The sequence below is a fragment of the Triticum urartu genome, chromosome 4A (assembly GCF_056163025.1).
Source record: "Triticum urartu cultivar PI428250 chromosome 4A, HENAU_Tu73, whole genome shotgun sequence".
In the NCBI taxonomy this organism is placed as follows: domain Eukaryota; kingdom Viridiplantae; phylum Streptophyta; class Magnoliopsida; order Poales; family Poaceae; genus Triticum; species Triticum urartu.
In genome coordinates this window covers 57,346,767-57,366,265 of record NC_141876.1, presented here as the reverse complement: position 1 = coordinate 57,366,265, position 19,499 = coordinate 57,346,767, and positions in this window count along the sequence as shown.

Genomic DNA, 19,499 nt, shown 5'->3' with positions numbered 1-19,499 from the left:
CTCCTTGTGCGTATAAGGCCCCACCGAGTCCACTCGCGACTACCTCACGCGTTGGGCCGAGCTCCGCAACTCTTGCGAAGGGGTGCACGAGGTGCAAGCCATAGAATACTTCACAGCCGGATGCCGAGAAGGCACCCTCCTCAAGCACAAGCTCCTCTGCGACGAGCCGACTACCCTCGACGAGCTTCTGGACATAGCGGACAAGTACGCCACCGCCGACTCCTTGATGAAGACCGAGCTTCGGGTAGACGCGTCCGGGAAAGTACTCAACCCGGCGCCCAAGACGCCGGCTGGGGATTCCGGCCGACGCCCACACTCGAACGACCACAAGCGCAAGGGCCCCGCGCCGCCTCCCGCCAGTCGGCAGATGGCCACAGTTGAAGACGTGCCGCCCGAAGGGCGGCCCGCGCCCAAGAAACCCAAGGGCGGCCGGCCGGCTTGGCAGCCGGCCTTCTCCTACGAGCAAACTCTCGACGCCCCGTGCAAGTTCCACAGCGGCGCGAAGCCGTCCAACCACACAACCCGGAAGTGCCATTGGCTCACCCGAATCTCCAAAGGCGAGGGGCTCGCGCCGCCTCCGCCTGCCGGCCCGCCGCCTCCGGCCGCTCGGCCCGCAGTCGGAGCCGTGCACGACGAATTCCCCGACGAGCAAGCTACCTACATCATCTTTACAAGCCAGCCCAAAGACCGGCGCAGCAAACGCCGAGAGCACCACGAAGTCAGCGTGGTCGCTGCCAACCCCGCCGGACACATGCATTTGTCAGAAAAGCCCATCAGCTGGAGCCGGGCCGACCATCCAGAGGTGATGCCGTCTCCCGGCTCTTATGCGCTGGTCCTGGAAGCCACCCTTGCAACGGACAGACGCGCCGCCCGCTTCTCCCGCGTGCTGATAGATGGCGGGAGCAGCATCAACATCCTGTACCGTGACACCCTGGAGAAGCTAAATGTCAAGACGAAGCAGCTCGTGCCTACTCGGACAGTGTTTCATGGCATCATACCTGGCCTGTCCTGCGCCCCCATTGGCAAGATCAAGATTGATGTACTTTTTGGGGACAAGGAGCATTTCCGCCGGGAAGCGATCTAGTTTGAAGTGGTGGACCTGAAGAGCCCTTACCATGCATTGCTTGGCCGACCTGCCTTGGCCAAATTCATGGCAGTTCCCCACTATGCATACCTCAAGATGAAGATACCAAGCACCAAAGGCGTCATCACCGTAGCCGGCGATTACAAGAAGTCCTCTGAGTGCGCAGCAGCCAGCAGCCGGCTGGCCGAGTCCCTTGTGATTGCCGAAGAAAAGAAGATGTTGGACTGAGTCGTGGCCATAGCCGGCAAGCAGTCGGCCGTGTCCCCCGACCCCAAGGAGCATGATGCTCAAGGATCTTTCCAGCCGGCCAAGGAGACGAAGAAGATACCACTTGACCCCGAGCACCCAGAGAGGTTTGCCGTCATCGGGGCAAACCTGAACAGCAAATAGGAAGGCGAGCTCGCCGATTTCCTCCATGAGAATCGGGATATCTTTGCATGGTCCCCCAAGGACATGCCGGGTGTTCCGAGGAAATTCGCCGAGCACAAACTACACGTCCGAGAAGACGCAAAGCCAGTCAAACAACCCCTTCGCCGACTATCGGAGGAGAAACGCAGGATTGTAGGGGAGGAGATAGCCCGGCTTCTGGCAGCCAGCTTCATTATGGAAGTTTTCTTTCCAGAGTGGCTCGCCAACCCGGTCCTCGTGCTAAAGAAGAACAACAAGTGGCGCATGTGTATAGACTACACAAGCCTCAACAAGGCCTGCCCCAAAGATCCCTTTGCCCTGCCAAGGATTGACCAAGTGATAGACTCCACAGCCGGATGCGAGCTGTTGAGTTTCTTGGATGCTTACTCAGGATATCACCAGATAAAGCTGGATCCGGACGACCGCCTAAAGACCGCCTTCATCACGCCGTTTGGAGCCTTCTGCTACCTGACTATGACATTCGGCTTGAGAAATGCCGGTGCCACTTTTCAGCGTTGCATGCAGAAGTGCCTCCTCAAGCAACTCGGCAGAAACGCTCACGTTTACGTGGACGACATCGTGGTGAAGACGGAGAAGCGCGGCACCTTGCTGGGAGACCTCAAGGAAACGTTTGAGAACCTACGCCGGTTCCAAATCAAGCTCAACCCCGAGAAATGCGTGTTCGGAGTGCCAGCCGGCTAGCTCTTAGGCTTCCTGGTCTCCGAACGCGGCATCGAATGCAACCCGGTGAAGATCAAGGCCATCGAGAGAATGGCGATCCCCACCAAGCTTCGAGACATTCAAAAGTTCACCGGGTGCTTGGCCTCCTTGAACCGCTTCATCAGTCGGCTCGGAGAGAAAGCTCTCCCCCTCTACCGCCTCATGAAGAAGAGCACTCACTTCGAGTGGAACGACCAGGCCGACCAAGCTTTTCACGAGCTGAAGAAGATGCTGGCACGCCGCCCGTCCTGGCGGCGCCGACTGAGAAAGAGCCCATGCTCCTCTACATTGCCGCAACCAGCTGGGTGGTCAGCACCGTCATCGTAGTCCAACGCCCAGAAGAAGGTCGAGCCCAGCCGGTCCAGAGGCCGGTGTATTATTTGAGCGAGGTGTTGTCCGCTTCAAAGCAGAACTACCCGCACTACCAGAAGATGTGTTACGGCGTGTACTTCACCACCAAGAAGCTGAAGCCCTACTTTCAAGAGCATCCCGTCACGGTCGTATGCACCGCCCCGCTGGCCGAGATCATAGGCAGCCGGGACGCATTCGGCCGGGTGGCGAAATGGGCCATCGAGCTGGCCCCTTACACAATCTTCTACCAGCCCCGCACCGCCATCAAGTCCCAAGCACTGGCCGACTTCCTCGTCGACTGGGCCGAGACCCAGTACCTGCCGCAGGCTCCCGACTCCACCCATTGGCGCATGCACTTTGATGGGTCTAAGATGCGCACCAGCTTGGGAGCCGGCGTCATCCTTACCTCTCCCAAAGGCGACAAGCTCAGATACACGCTACAGATCCACTTCGCCGCCTCCAACAACGTGGCCGAGTACGAGGCGCTCATACACGGGCTCCGGCTTGCCAAAGAACTCGGCATTCGCCAGATCCTATGCTATGGCGACTCGGACTTGGTGGTTCAGCAATCATCCGGCGACTGGGACGCCAAGGACGCAAATATGGCGAGCTACCGCTTCCTAGTTCAACAACTCAGCGGATACTTTGAAGGATGTGAGTTCCTCCACGTACCGCGAGCCGACAACGAGCCAGCCGATGCCCTGGCTCGAATAGGCTCCACTCGGCAAGCAATACCAACCGGCGTCGCTCTACAACGCCTCCTCAAGCCGTCCATCAAGCCGTCTCCAGAGTCCGATTCCATCTTCGTGCCGCCTGACCCCGACGCGGCCGGGTCCGGCTCGAAGAACCAAGCGGGCGACCCCGAGACTTCCGTAGCCGGCCCGGGGACTTTGGCAACCGGCTCGGGGACTGCAGTAGCCGGCTCGGGGACTGCAGTAGCCGGCCCAGGGACTGCACCAACACAACAGCCGGCGGCCGACTCCAGCATTTCACCACCCAGCCCGCCCACCCTGGTGGCAGTAGCCACATTGGCAGCAGGAGAAGTCGCGGCTCCGTCATGGGCTCAGTCCATCCTCAACTTCCTAGTAAACCAAGATCTGCCGGCTGACGAAACAGAGGCAAGACAAGTCCAACGTCGAGCCGGAGCATACACAATCGTCAACAGAGAACTAGTCAAGCGCAGTGTCACTGGAATCCTCCAACGGTGCGTCGAGCAAGAGAAGGGCATTGCAATCCTCAGAGACATTCACCAAGGAGAATGCGGCCACCATGCGGCTTCAAGATCACTCGTCGCCAAAGCTTTCCGCCATGGTTTCTTCTGGCCGACTGCTCTGGATGACGCCAAAGAATTAGTTAAATGTTGCAAGGGGTGCCAACTCTTCAGCTCTAAGCAACACATGCCGGCTTCGGCACTCAAGACCATTCCCCTCACTTGGCCCTTCGCCGTTTGGGGACTGGACATGGTGGGCCCATTCAAGACGGCGCGCGGCGGCATGACGCATCTGCTCGTCGCCGTGGACAAATTCACCAAGTGGATTGAAGCAAAACCGATCAAGAAGCTGAATGGGCTGACTGCTGTGACGATCATAGCAGACATAACAACTCGGTACGGCGTGCCACACAGCATCATCACCGACAATGGCACGAATTTTGCCAAAGGAGCCTTGGCACGTTTCTGCGCAGCCCAAGGTATTCGGCTGGACTTAGCGTCCGTCGGCCACCCGCAGTTAAACGGCCAGGTCGAGCGAGCCAACGGCCTCATCCTCTCCGGCATCAAGCCCTGACTGGTCGTACCTCTGGAGCGTTCAGCCGGCTGTTGGCTCGATGAGCTGCCGGCTGTCCTCTGGAGTCTGCGCACTACACCAAACAAGTCAACCGGCTTCACCCCTTTCTTCCTTGTGTATGGTGCCGAGGCGGTCATCCCAACTGACATCGAGTTCGACTCGCCTCGAGTAACCATGTACACGGAAGCGGAGGCCAAGGAAGCACGAGAAGACGGCGTCGACCTGCTAGAAGAAAGCCGGCTGTTAGCCCTCAGCCGGTCTGCCATCTACCAGCAGGGTTTGCGCCGCTACCACAGTCGGAAGGTCAGGCCAAGATCTTTCCAAGAGGGCGATCTTGTGCTCCGGCTGATCCAGCGAACAGCCGGCCAGCACAAGCTCTCAGCCCCTTGGGAAGGCCCCTTCGTCATCAGCAGAGCTCTAGGCAACGACTCCTACTACCTGATCGACGCACAGAAGGCGAAGGCACGAAAGAGAGACGACTCCGGCAAGGAGCCGGAACGACCATGGAACTCCAACCTCCTTCGAAGATTTTACAGCTGAAATGCAGTATGTATCACGCTAACTTTTGTACTAAGTTCGAGACAATAGGCCCCCTGAGGAGGGCTCGGGGACTACCATCTTTTATCTATGAATGAAAAGCATCATGCTTATGACCTTGTCATTTCATTTACTTGTTCCGTCCGGCACCGGGTTCGACTAGTCGGCTCGGGGACTGGCCGACTGGAGTTATATTAGAAGTCCTACCCACAGTCAGACAAGTAGTGTGCCGGCTCCCAAGCCTTCTCTTGCCAAAAGTCGTAGTTCGAAGAACCGGCTGTCCGGCTGGCAAGAGTTAAAGGCAGGAACGGGCGCCCACACGAAAAACGGCTAGGGACTAACGGACTAATATAACAAAAGCTGGTTTTTCTCCCACCGCCGACTGGCTAGCAGAGTAGCCGGCCGGCCGGTTTGCATTCACTTCACTTCAGTCCAAGAAAGCTCGAGTACTTGCCTCCCCAAAGAGGGAAGGCGGCAAAGGAAAAGGCCTAAGGATAAAAAGCATACGCGAATGGAAACCAAACATGCACATAATAATATTTACATAAAAGACCTCCGAGAGGCCAGCATTCAACATAGTTTGGATAAACCCCCAGTGGGTGGAACTATGAGAACTTAATGAAGATTGTTCAAAAGACAACAAGCAGGAAAAATAAGGACGGCAGGTCAAGCTGGCGGAGCGACCGACGAGCCAGGCTGGTTGGCGGAGACGGTTGTGCCGGCTGAAGGAGCGGCCGGCTAGCGAACCTTGGCTTGGTCACCGCCTCCCGCAGAGGGCGCGCTTCCACGCGCCTCGTTGCTGGAGGCACGGTCGGCCTGAGGTCGGCCGGTTGTTCCACCAGCCGGCTCGACGTCTTCGCCGTCCTCCTCTTCGTCATCCTTGCCCTCGTCGCTGGAGGCGATCTCCTCTACCAAGTCCTCACCCACCGCCGGGTTCAGCCCAAACCACTCCTCCGGCTGGGCAACACCTCATCATCGATTTCGGGTGCAAAAACGCTGATGTCGGTGCACTCGGCAATCGTCGAAGCCCGCTGGGCGATAGCCGGCCTCACCTCCTCCAGCTCCACGTCGGCCTCCATCCGCCAAGTGCGCAGCTGGTCCAGGCTCAGCCCTGGGTACCAAGCTCGAACGAACTCCAACGCCCGCCTGGCTCCGAGGCGGGCCGCCGACGCCTTCCAAGCCTCAAAGCGACCGACTGGGACCTCCAGCCAGTCGGCAGTCCGGCTTGGGGTGCGGGGGATCGTCTCGCCGGGCCAGAGGGCGGCCAACACTTGCGCCCCGGCACGTTGGAGCCGGCGAAGCATCCGATGAGCCGGCTGCAACCGCGCCTGGATAGCCAAGAGCTGCTCCTCAAGCGTCCGGTTCGCATCCGGCGCGATGTTGGCCCCCGCCTGACGGCGCGCCTCGCGATGGGCCTCGATGCTTTGGGCGGCGAAGGCGGAGTAGCTGGGGAAGTAGTCTGCACAATAAAAATAAGCAGCAGCACAAGTTAAGCCAAAAACCCAGGCGGCAAGGGGCAGGAGAGGAGCGAGGAAGGCGGCTTACCGTCGATCAAGTCCTCGATGCGGCCGAAGCCTTCATCCAGTGCTCGCCGGGTCTCAGCCCAGCTCGCCGCCTCGGTCTCAAACTCTGCCTTCAGGGCGGCCTCGCTATCCTGTGCTTTCTGCAGGGCCGCCTTGTGGCTCTTCTCTTGGTCAGCCAGCTGCTTGGCCAGGCGTTCACGCTCCTGGACCAAGGCAGCGTACTCGACATCCTTGGTATGAAGAGCGGCCCGCGCTTCGGCGAGCTCCTTCCTCAAGTCGGCGTTGGCCCCTGAAAGCACGAAAAGAAAGGAAAACCAATAAGGAAAAAGTCGTCAAGAAAGATCCGACGAATATCGGGGACTACACCCAGTGGGTGCGCTGACGCGCCCCCACAGGAGATAGACAAAATCAAGCACTTACTTCGGCTGTCGTCTAGGTCGTCGGTCCTCCGACCCAACTCCCGAGCCTGGGAGTTGAAGGCGGCAGCATGGGAGTTATGATATTCCTGAAAGATTCAGACAGGAAGCAAAAATAAGGTAGCCGTCAAGAAAGATCCGACCCGACTGCGCAGCAGTCGGCCCGAATATCGGGGACTACACCCAGTGGGTGCGCTGACGCGCCCCCACGAAAGAAATCAAGAGATCAAAGCGGCCAAGAATGGAAGACTCACCCGGATGGCGGCCCGCGTCGACAGGAACTCCTGAGTGTACTGCTGCAGCAGGGCGGCCTGAGCTTGAAGCCGGCTCCGGACCTCTTTAGCCGCCACATTCAGCTCGCCAGTCCCCCCGCTGGGAGTCCACTCGGACGTGGTGGTGCTAGCCGTCTCCACAGCCTCCGCCGACTGACCGGCGCCCACGACTCGGCGCGACTCCGGCAGAGCGGTGCCTCCCCCTACGCGCCGGCGCGTCACCGGCTACACCTCGAGGCCGGCTCTGTCCTCCGGCTCACCCCCGGCCGGATCCTCTTGCGCCGCTGACGATTGGCCGCCTTGGCCCGCTCCGGTTGGCGTTGCTGGCGGCGCTCTCCTCACGAAGGCCACGAGGTCCTCCCCCCTCTCCATCAGCGGCGGGTCTTGGACGATTTCCTCCGCCAAGGGCAATGGGGTGTCAGGGGCTACGGCTCGGAGGGGAAAGGCGAGCAGCGGAGGCTGGTTGCGCGAGCCCTCCGCCTCCGTCTCCGCGGTCGCCGCCTCCGCTTGGGCCTTGGCTGCCGCGTCGGCCTGCTCCTTCGCCGCCTGGGCGGCCGCTCTTTCCGCTGCCTCGCGCTCCTCCCGCACCTCATGGGCGTTCCGCTCCATGGCCTCCCTGAGGTCGGCGCGGGGGTCCACGCGGCGGGAGCTCGAAGACCCTCCAGCCGGCCCCACTACGGAGCCGCCCGGACCCCGCTCAAGGGAAAGCGGCGCCCTGTCCAGCAAGCGGGATAGGGTTAAGAAGAATTTTCGAACAAGAGAGAACGATGAAAAGCATGCGACAGGGCAATTGACGACTTACGCTAAGACCGCCTGAGGCTGCTTCACCGCCTTGCGGAAGCGGGCCGCTTTCGCAGCCGCCTCATCTCGCTTGGTCGCCGTGGTGGAGGCTTTGGACTTCTTCGGCCGACTGCCGAAGAGGCCTGAAGTGGCTCGGCACTTCTGTGCGCCGCCGCCGGCAGCCGGCGCGATGGACGAGCCCGTGCCCTGATGGTCGGCCGCCGGCTGGCGACGCGGGGCGACTTCGGCTTCAGCATCATCCGGCCAGTCCTCGAAGCTGGTGGTAAGCCTTGAGCCCCCGGGCTCGGCGTCGTCCCCCACGACGGCGTCTTCCATGGCGGCCGCCCCCAAATCCGGGTCGTCGACGTCGTCCGCCGTGCGGTCGGGGGCATACTGACGTTCTATCCCCACTGCTCCGGTCATCGGCGGGAGAAGGGGGTTCTGCTAAGAAGAACCGACTGATCAGAAGCCGGCCATCATAAAGCCGGCTACCAACGAAAAGAAGAAAGAGAGGAAGGCTTACCACGGGCGGAGGGTTGGCGCGAGAATACGGCGCCTTGCCGTATCGCCAGTCTTCGGCGAGCTTGCAATTGGAGATGTAATTTACCATATACGATACCTCCGCATGAGGCATCTCCCTGGTGCTCAGCCGGCTTGGGTCGAAGCGGCCACTCATCTGGCACATCATGTGGGGCCGGCTTTGGAGAGGAGATATCTGGCGCTCCACGAAGGCGGCCACCAAGTCGGCCCCGCTCAGGTTTTCCGACTGGATCATCACCCAAAGCCGGGAGACAGCGACGTTCCTGGCCTGAGACAATGACCGGGACCAGAAACTCCATGAGGGCTGCCTCCCAGCCGGCGGGCCGGCTACGTAAGCCGGCAGGTTGACGTGGTCTCCTTGCTTGGCGACGTTCTTCACGTAGAAGTATGACTTCTGCCAGATATTCACCGACTGGATCAGGGGGATGGGCGGGAACGGGTTGCTCTCGTCCGCCCTCCTCATGGCGATGAAGGCCGCGCAGGGGGCGGGCACGCCTGCGACGACGGTGCCGAGTTTGCTCTGGAAGAACTCCCCCCAGAGCTCCAGTGTGGGGGGCAGCCCCAAGAAACCTTCGCAGAGGGAGACGAAGGCCGACAGTAGCATCACCGCATTGGGCGTGAGGTGATGCGGCTGAAGGTTGTAGAACTCGAGGAAGGAGCACAGAAATCCGCTCGCCGGAAGGCCGAAGCCACGCAGGAAGTGCGAGCGGAAGACGACCCGCTCGCCCTCCTCCGGTGCCGGCGAAATCTCCGTCTCCGGCGCCAGGCGGACCCGCACGAGGTTGGCGTCGGGCAGGCGCCGAGTCTGCCGGAGGAACTCAACGTGGTCCTCATGGACGTTGGAGCCGTCCCACGAGCTCGACAGCGCCATGGGAGCAAGACGATGTGGAGGCGCGGCGGCGCTGAGACGGGAGGCTGCGGCGGCAACGAGAGGAAGAAACGAGGACGAGAAGGGGCGGAGCGAGAGAGAGCGTGCGAACCTCTGTCGCTCCCCCTCCTCCCCCTACTTATAAGCTCGCGTGGCGGAGCCGAGGAGGCGCGGCGTGGGGAAACGTGGGGATCGATCGTGCCCACTCCCCCATGTCCCGCGCTTATTGCGCCTTAACGGCGAAATAAAACTGCCGCGGGAAGGCGAGCGGTCCATGTGGGCCACGGAAGATCCGTGCTCGGACCGAGGCCTGCGAGTGGCGGGCCCAGGCCTGCGGCGACGTCCCATCGCGCGCATGCGTTGGCAGGATTCCCTCGCCACGTGGCCCGCGTTCCTGCCTACGAGAACCAGAGCTCTCTGAAGTCGGCGCGCACAAGCAAAGCCGGCCCCGCAGGATAGGAAGCTGACCAAGCTTCTCGTCCCCTTATTAGCCTCGAAGCTCGCTCAGCTTCGGGGACTACTGTCGGAGTAAATAGCCATGGGTAGCCTAGCCGGCTTCCCCTGGCCCATCTGAAAAAATTACGAGCCCGTCCGGCTCTTAAGAACCCAAGACATGGGGCCGCCTTCCCCTTGCTGGCTGTCATCCAGGCCGGCTTTCGGAAGGCGGTCCGACTTTAGCCCTCATGAAGAAAGCCATGGGAGGGCCGACTTCGGGAAGCCGGCCGTGAGGAGGCCGACTCCAAGAAGCCGGCTCCCATAAAGCGGTCGAGACCGTACCCTCAAAGTTTGCATCCACCTAGCGGCGATGCGACGGGGCATGGCTACAGTGCAGCCTGCCACCCCCGAATCCCGGAGCACGCCTGGCACAGTGCGCCGTACGGAGTAGGCATGACCCGTCCGGCGCGGCACTGTTGCCATGCTGACCCTGGTGTCACCCACGACGGGCCGCCAGCGCGGCCCACAGACGGTGGGCCCCTTCGGGCAGAGAGACACCCGAAGGCGGCCACGCCTCCCCCAGTCGGCCCAAGACAGAGCCGGCTCCCCGCAGCCGGCTTGCCACCTCCCTCGAAGGAGACGCCCCATTAAGGAGACAAGACGCGGTGAGGCTACAGCGGTCGCCCGACGGGCGGCGGCACTGTAGCCGCGCCTACCACGACGAAGCCCACGTCACCAAGATAGAGCAACAGTAACCAGCCGCCGACCAGGCCCTGGACAGTGGGGCTTGCCTGTCGACCAAGGGGCCGGCAGTCGGCGGGCCCCAGCAGCCGGTGCAGAAGCCGGCGAGCACAGTCACAGACGGCTGGGCCCCGCGCCCAGTCGGATTACCATTGTACCCCCGGGGAGTAGGCCTATATAAACCCCCCGGGGCACCCATGCAAAGGGTTCGACCTCCTGCTAGTCCTAGACACCACACAAGGAGAAGCAGGCTAGCCGTGCCCTTCTTCCTCCTCCCACCGAACAGCTCAAGGAGCATTGTGTAGCTACTTGTCCATCCAGTGATCATGCGGAGACCCCACAGAGCAGCAGTGGGGGTGTTATCTCCACGGAGAGCCCCGAAGCTGGGTAAGATCCGCCGGCGTGCATGTATTCGCCTTATCCCGTTTCCAGGCAGCGGCGACGTCTTACTGGCTCCCACAATGATAAGCCACCCGTTGGCATATGTCGCACCTACCACCCGACAGTCTCAATGTGTCAAGATTCGTGAAAATTTGACTGGACGGTGATCCACACGTGTGGGCGAGTTGCAAAACTTCCACACATGTGGGCATTAGTATTTTCGTTTCTTTATTTCCTTCTAGAAGAGACCTGAGCGTTGCGTGTCGTTTTTGACTAGTAGACAAAGAACCAGTGTGACTGTTTTGGCGCGGCCACGCGAGTGCTCTCTTTTCACGCAGGAATTCTTCCCAGAGATCGGACCTCATGCCTAAATTCCTCTTAAATAGGCACCTATCTCGAAATAGGCCTTTATCCCGCTTTATATATAAAGCACCAACACCGAACAGTACACGGCAGAACGATACATAATGGAGAGTAGACTCTCTTACAATGGATCAAAAGATACAACAAGAAACCTATAGATAGCTAGTGTACCACCTCATATAGGGAAGACCGGCAACGGCATAACTCCATAGTAACGCCTCAGGAGGGTGATGGCGCAATGCGTTGCCGCTGCCGAGCCTGAGAACAAAAAATGGTTTCCACCCGGAGCCCTGGAACATGAACGGGCCCACGGCTACGCCTTCATGAAGAAAACGACACCCACGGACAACATCATTGCCGTCGCCAAGCGCTAAGATTTCACTCGGGAACTTCCATTACCACCAGGAGACGCCGCCAGCCAACACCACAGCGAGAGGCATGCCAACCATATGAGATCCGGGCACCTCCAGAGCATGCCAGAGCCTCCCATCCCTACACCCTTGCCGTCCACACAACTAATAGATGTAGGCAAATAGTTCAAAAAAGGTGTAGGCACCACCGCCACCACGACGCCCGCCAGAAAGCTCATCATGAAGCCCACCATCCAGGGCTACTACCCCGACTTCCTCCAACAACTCAACACCGACGCTAAAACACGTGGCCGACTCCCCAAACAGCCACAAGTCTCCAAATTGACTTGGACAGGGCGTGCCCGAGGCCATCGCGAAAGAAAAACCAACCCCCGGCAGGGGGATCATGTCCAACCCCTGCCCAGGTGGTCAGCCTGCACCATCGACCAACTGTCAACAAGAGCTAACTGGAGGGGAGGGGGTCGCGCCGTCAGATCCGGCAACTCTAGATGTAGACAGGGGGCCCCCATGAAAGTCGGCACCTCCAACCACCCGGTAGTACTTGGTACCTCCGGCCGTTAAGCAACTCAAGCTTCGTCGGCTCACCATGACAGGCTCTGCCCCCACCGCACCACCACCGAGGGCCTCCACATACAGCAACCCGCCGCCATGCGCCCGTGGTCGAAGATCATCGCCGCCACTGGACCATGCCGGGAACGCGTCACTGCCACCACTACTAGGAAAACCCTTACCAGTAGCGCTGGTTTTTTGGCTATTAGTAGCGCGAGCAGGCGCGCTACTGCTATGGCGCTACAACTATTTTTAGCAGTAGCGCTTATTTGAACCAGCGCTACTGCTATCTATATCTAGCAATAGCGCGCCTCTGTCCATCACTACTGCTAATACTAGTAGCGTGCCCCTACAACCAACGCTACTGGTAAGCAGCGCTGCTACTACTCCAATACCCCACACTACTGCTGGTATTTTCTTTTTTTATGTTGTTGTATTCATATTTTTACAGGTTTTATACAATTACAACATACACATACACTGAAACTATATGAAAAAGGAATGTCTCATCATCATCATCGAAGTGGTACAACATAGTCTCAACACAAATGATGCGGATCTCATCATCATCTCGAAATAGAGATACAAGTTAATGATCACATGTCTCTTACATTGTCACCATAGACACATGTTTTATCATCTACCTAAACCATGACATACGAGATAAGAGCGATCACGATGATCAAAAGCGGTATTATGTAGTAGTTTTTGCAGCGGCGCTGGTTCTGAATCCCATGTTGTGCTATGAATCTCAAGTAACTAGTTTCAGCTTCCGCTCTACTATCAAACCCTTTCTGGCTTCCGTCAGAGAAGCCAGAGACTTGGGCCTGACACTCTGGCCACTCATCATACACACCCGGAACATGCCCTACATACATGGCATACCACTTCCTCGCCATCGTTGATCTATATATATATATATATATATATATATATATATATATATCATGAAGCGAATTCAACAAAACAGTTATGAAATAGAAGCAACATATATAGTAAACATAGTTAACAAATTTCATCGTACCGAAAGTAATTAACTAGAGCGCGGAACCATACATCTAATAGTTTCGTCGTACTGAGAAATTCGAAGTTTCATCATACAAAAAGTAACAAGTAACTAAACAGACAAATTATTTTTAAGCTGTGCACTCTTCCCATCTGTCCATATCCGGAAGGGTGGACGCAAGCTTAGTGAAAGGAGTCATGTCCTGACGTTGTAGGACAATGCGGGTTCAGACGTCAGCTCACGATATTGGGCCACCATAGAACATCCCATTCTCTTCGAGGACATCTTTCATGATGATGGACGCAACTTCCTGCTGGATCCGGTAGAAATCATTTCGAAGTTGATTATCCGGCACGGCTCCAAAGGCTTCGGCCCATCTCTGGATATGGGTATCGGATGAAGATTTCATGCAAAGTGATTGCACATCCCTTCTGTACTCCATCATTAGATGGATGATGTAGAATCCATCATTCTCACTTCTTGCCGGTTGCTGGATGCAACAGAAGTCAGTCTTGTGGCTGAAACAAAGCCCGGCCTTATTTTTTTTGCAATGGATGTAGCCACCCCGCATGCTGAAGCCCAGCATAGCTCTGTCCAGAACATACTTTATGTGTGTGTAATCTTTCTTCTGTATGTTCTTTGACGGGTCCAAATATAGAGCGCGGGAGTAACACGGGTAAAGAACGATGAGAACGGCATGACACCCCCTGCTGTGCAAAATACACGATCAAGTTAGTCTCCATGCGTGCAAAGTAACTATTGAAATGCACTTATGTGTTATAGTGCTATCCGCGGATGACTTATACACAGGATGATAAGGTAGGAGAATCGTTTCTTTGTCCTTATTGCTGACCAAGAGTTCTTCTATGTACTAACTCGCATATTGACGGTTGGCGTCGTTGATTGACAAGAATCCCTCATGCATGTAGTATGGGTCCGCGACCGCAAGACCGGTGACTTGCTCTCTCCTGACGATGTAGTTCATGTGCAGCGCATACAGGCGGACGAATGTAAAATCAAGTGTCCTCATTTGAAACATCTGGAAGATGTAATCAAACCTTAGGAAGAAGAGGTCCGTGGGGCATGTGTGGACATACATCTTGCAACTGCTCGGCACATGAACCGTATAAAGTCGGTATCCTGGATCATCCGAGGCGAGGATGCTTTTCTTTGTCGAAAGCACATGGTCATGGAGTCTCCTGAGATCCCTTGCTATGGAAGCTAGTGCATTCGCCGGTAGCATTGGCTCTCCCGCCACATGGATTAATGGCTCATGTTTCATCGGTACACGGTCAACCTTGGTCGAAGGCGGCTGGCTGCTAGAACCAACATTGCCAACTTTATTGGATTTTCTCACCACCGGTCTCTTCCTCTGCTTCTTCTTGGTGGGCTCAGGTGCTGGTGGGTCTGTCAGACCCTCCCTGAGCACCACTCCTAGTGTTGTTGGGCTCAGCATTGGACGACTTTGGCTAATTAGTTGAGCTTGGGTGGAGCCGGCATCTGGAGGCGTGTCCTGCGAGGACTGCATGAACAAAGACTTCTTGCACTCCCGAGGACGTTTTGGCTCTGGTGCATGCATCTCATATTCATATGGTTGACTCATTGTTACTTCGTTGTCCAAGGCAGTATTGAAATGCTGGTTAGGGTCATCGGCCTCCTCCATGTCATGATCCATATCCTCTTCCATGGGGCAGATGGCATCATCTGCCGGAACGGTTGGCCCTCCTTCCTCATGTCTCTCGATCTCAGCAAGCAGCACAGACAATGGTTGTACTTGTGTAGGTGATGTGTGGTCAGACATTCCTGAGGTCCCGTTGGTGTGCTCCCGGCCACCTCGACACGAAGAAGATTTTTCGGCCACAGGATCAACCAATTTTTGCATTGGCCAAGCTGCGTGGGGGTCTCGTCATCCTCTCCATCGGTTTGTATCGGACGAGGGAAACCTTCGTAGCCCGCTTTCACACTCGCCACAGAGACCCTTAAGGCGTTATCAGGCATCTGCCGGCGGTGAAACAATCGATCCTTAGGCTTGACTATAGTACCCTTCCCCACATCCACCAACCTGCCCTTCATGTGGTAAAGGAGGGTGCACAGAGTGGAGTAGGCCTACAAAGACATATACGTGCGGCGTCAGAGATCCAAAAAGAATGGCAACTGAAGATTAATTAATTAGTTGAGTTTATGAATGTGCGACGCGTATTTACCGTGAGGGCATCGAGCTCAGCCAATGTCGACAGCCCGACATTCAAGCCTGAGATGGAGCTAGGGCTGCTGTGAGAGCTGGGTGCAGGAGCGGGTGCTGGAGGAGGTGCGGGTGCGGTTGCTATACTAGGTACGGGTATGGGTGCGGTGTTCATTGAGTTGCTCCCGGTGAAGCTGGGCATGGGAAAGTCACTTGGTGGCGCGTTTGGATTTTGTTGCACCCATGTGACCATTGTTGGAATCAAGCTTGTAAAGGCAGCCACCATATCATCTCTACATGCAGCGATTATCTCAGCTTTTGCTTTCTCCATCACCCGCGCCACCTTCTCGTCGATAGTCACTTGACTGAACTTCTTTCTCTATCTTTTGGCCTCAGGGTCCTCGTTATAATAGTACTTCCATGTGGCGCCATCCCCGGCGCCATGCACACGTCCATATTGCGGCCGCTGGCCGGGCGGGTGTCCCATCATTATGTTCATGGCCCGGTTGAAAGGAGTGTCCCACTTGTACTTCCCCGACGACTGAGTCGACGAGTCGCTTTCGGCCGCAAGGTTGTGTTGCTCTCTCTGCAAAATGGACCGTGAATCATTTACAAATGCGACTAGAATGTAGTAGACTTCATTGATTAGAAGCTAATATGTAAGGTGCTAAAAGGATAATTACCAGTATTCTCATGAATATCCTAGTCGGCCCGTCGGTGAAGAAAATCTTTTTTTGGGTCCCAAGAGAATCAGGCCCTGATGAAGTCATGCTCCTGTTGGTCGATGAACTCAGACAATGGGTCTGGGATCCCCTGACGTTCACGTTCTGCGTCCTCCTTAGCCCACACGGGCCTCTTTATCGTGTAACCACGATTTCCAAGGCGGTGGTTCCCCATGTTCTTTGCCTGTAGCTGCTTGCCTCTCTCCGACCTGGCGTTGGCAGCTTCTTCATTACAACTCTCCATGAACTTTTCAAAGTCCTCTATCATAATTTTTGGATTGTCTGCAACAATCTCGGTGTAGGTTTCATGGTCTACTTTAATCGCCCTTTTCACCCTAGTTTTCCAAGCGCTCAATGCGTTGCTGAACTTCCCTAGGGCTTTGTTGTTGATTTTTTTTCATGGCATCATCATCCCATGGGTCGACATCGTCATTCCGATCGGGGAACTGGAATCTTGCGTGCAACCTAGTTAGGAGCAGCTTCTTCAAATTTTCATTCTTCCATATTTTTGTGGTGTTGATGTTAGCTGTATCCCGTAGGATGCATGCTATTTGGTTGCCGTAACACGCTGCCACTTCCCTCGGCTCTATTAGCTCGAACTCGCTAGGGTGCACCGCCGTGACCACCAGTCTTCTGGTGCCGAGCTCATTTGGGCGTCGTGTCCTCTTTTCGTTCTTTCCCACTGGCTTGGGAGCGCCAGTCTCAGTGCCGGTGTCGTTGGTGGCATCAGTGTCGGCGCCGGTGCCACCACCGTCTCATCCGTCATGACAAGGGGGTCCTGACACCCATCTTGTTGTCTCTCCTGATCCGCCAGAAAGTCTAGGTAGGCATGTGCTCGAACTAATTGGGACTGAGAACCTCCGACCTCATCGGTGTCGGTCATGTTTCCTAGGGTTCAATGTCATAGTCGTTTAATTATCGAGATTTATATAATAAAGTGAATAATGAAAAAAAAGTGACCTTTGTTTTGCCGGAAATGTCGTTTCATTCCCGTTGCGACAAATCTCGAGCACTCGATATGTCCAACTTTCTAGCACAAGTCATGCCGAAATTCACGGAAAATTTCGGCATGACCTTTGCTAGAAAGTGCACATATAGAGCGCCTGAAATTTGCCGGAATGGAAATGAATCAACATTTCCGGCAAAACATAGGTCACTCGCAATCAGTTTCCCTGCAAATGACAATAAGCACTATGTGCTAAAGTAGCATTTCACTAACATACTCATCTGCATGTCAAGTGAGACATAACAACAGAGACCATAAATGTTCAGGGTTATGTAGGAAGCATGTTGAGTACTGTTGTTGCTTATTCAGAGTAAAAAAGGTACCCCCAGAAAACCTAAACAGATTGTGCTACACAGAACCATGAGCTGCCCATTTAACAAGAAGGGTACAGGAACCAAACATGAGCTATCATCTAGGTCTATCAGATTAATTACCTTCTGAATAAGTGGACAGTATTGATAACCATTGATATTGGTGGCATATCACAAACACTACATTTTTATGCAGTGAGGATGGCCTGATCTACTAGCTCTACTTTGTGTAACACGAGAACATTCATAAACTACTAAGTTACTGAGAGCAGAGCAAGCTCACTATAACAAATTAATCATAAGCTAATTTTATGGTCTCTGCTAGTAGATCACGACTCAACAAAGCTTATTTTCATTTTAAAATGGACAACAACATAAGCTAATTTTCATTTTCATTTAAAAATCCTCATTTTCAAAATGGACATCAACTACAAATTAAAAATCCTCAATTTCATTTTCATTTACTTTTTTTGCCACATGAACTACAAATGGAAATCAACTACAAATTTAAAAAACCTCAAATGGACGGCAACTACAAATTTAAAAATTCTCAATTTCATTTTCATTTACTTTTTTTGCCTCAAGAACTACAAATGGACATCAAGTACAAATTTAAAAAACTTCAAATGGACAACAACATAAGCTAACAAATGCTACTGCTCATGAACTCAATTTGGACACCCTACATAGAAAAAATTGGCCCTAACTAAAGAACAATAGGAAAGGAGGGGGTGGCTCACCGCGCGTCAGGGTCAGGGTCACCGAGGCTGAGGGGGTGGCATCGGGGTTAAGGCTCGCCGGGGCTGAGGGGGTGGCGTCGGGGTTGAGGACGTCGGCGTCGTGGACGGGGTCGCCGGGGCTAAGGGCGTCCTTCTTCTCCTCGCTGAGCCCTATCGATCTGCAGAGACCAATCTTGGTCAGAGAGAGAGAGAGAGACCTGTCATCGGAGAGAAGTTGGCGCCGATGGTGGGGACTGCACGGGGAAGCGGTGAAACGGGGGGAGGGGCCGGTCGGGGGCGCCATAGGGGGAGGGGGTGACGGGCGGCCGATGGCACGGGGGAGGGGCGGCACAGGGGGAGGGGTCGACGGCGGCGTGGGCGGGTACGGCGTCGGCGGTGGAGTGAGCTGAGAAAGGGGATCAGATCGAGCGAGAGTGAGAGAGAGGAAAGAGATGGGTGTAGTGGCTTTGTATAGGCAACTTAGCTATAGCGTGTCTCGGCAAAACGCGCTATAGCTAACTTAGCTATAGCGCTTGCCAAGCCAAAACACGCTACTGCTAACTTTTTCTTTTTCTTTTTTTATTTTTATTTTTCTTTTTCTTAGCTATAGCGCGTCTTGGCAAAATGCGCTATAGCTAAGTTAGCTATAGCGCTGCCCTAGCCAAAGCACGCTACTGCTAACTTTTTCTTTTTCTCTTTTCATTTTTTTATTTTTCTTTTTCTTTTTCTTTTTCATATTCCACAAACTTCCTTCCATTTTATTCTATTTTATTTCTCTTTTTTACTTTTATTATTCTTATTCTTTTTCTTTTTCATTTTTCTTTTTCATTTTTCTTTTTCTTTTTCTGGTTCTTTTTCATATTCCACAAACTTTCTTCCTTTTTATTTTATTTATATTTCTCTTTTTATTTTTATTATTCTTTTCTTTTTCTTCTTCATATTCCACTAACTTCCTTCCTTTATTTTTTAATTTTTCTTGCATTTCATTTTCCACAACTTATTAGTTCCTTTTCCTTTTTCTTTTTATTTTTATTTTTCTTTCATTTGCAATTTTATTTTTCTTATCTTTCATTTGCATTTGTAGAAAGTTTGTATGGGGTATATATAGCTCTAGCTAGTTAGGGTTTAATTTGGTTTGTCGTTGGAACAATACCACTACTACCCTCCGAATAATAATTAGTATAATATATATTACATGATTTGACCGCTAACGCTGGTATACAAAACAGACACACACAAAATTTGTGGATTAGTTTGTCAGCTTGGGCGACGACGACGCTTTAGACTGATCTTCTTCCCTCTTTTTTTCGTTGTCGAATAATTGAGCCCATGGTCATGAGTTTTCCTTCTCCAGGGATTACGATCTTTCGTAGGTAATGTAGTCTTCATTCTTCTTTTGACGTATGTTTCATCATTATTAGCATCATCTT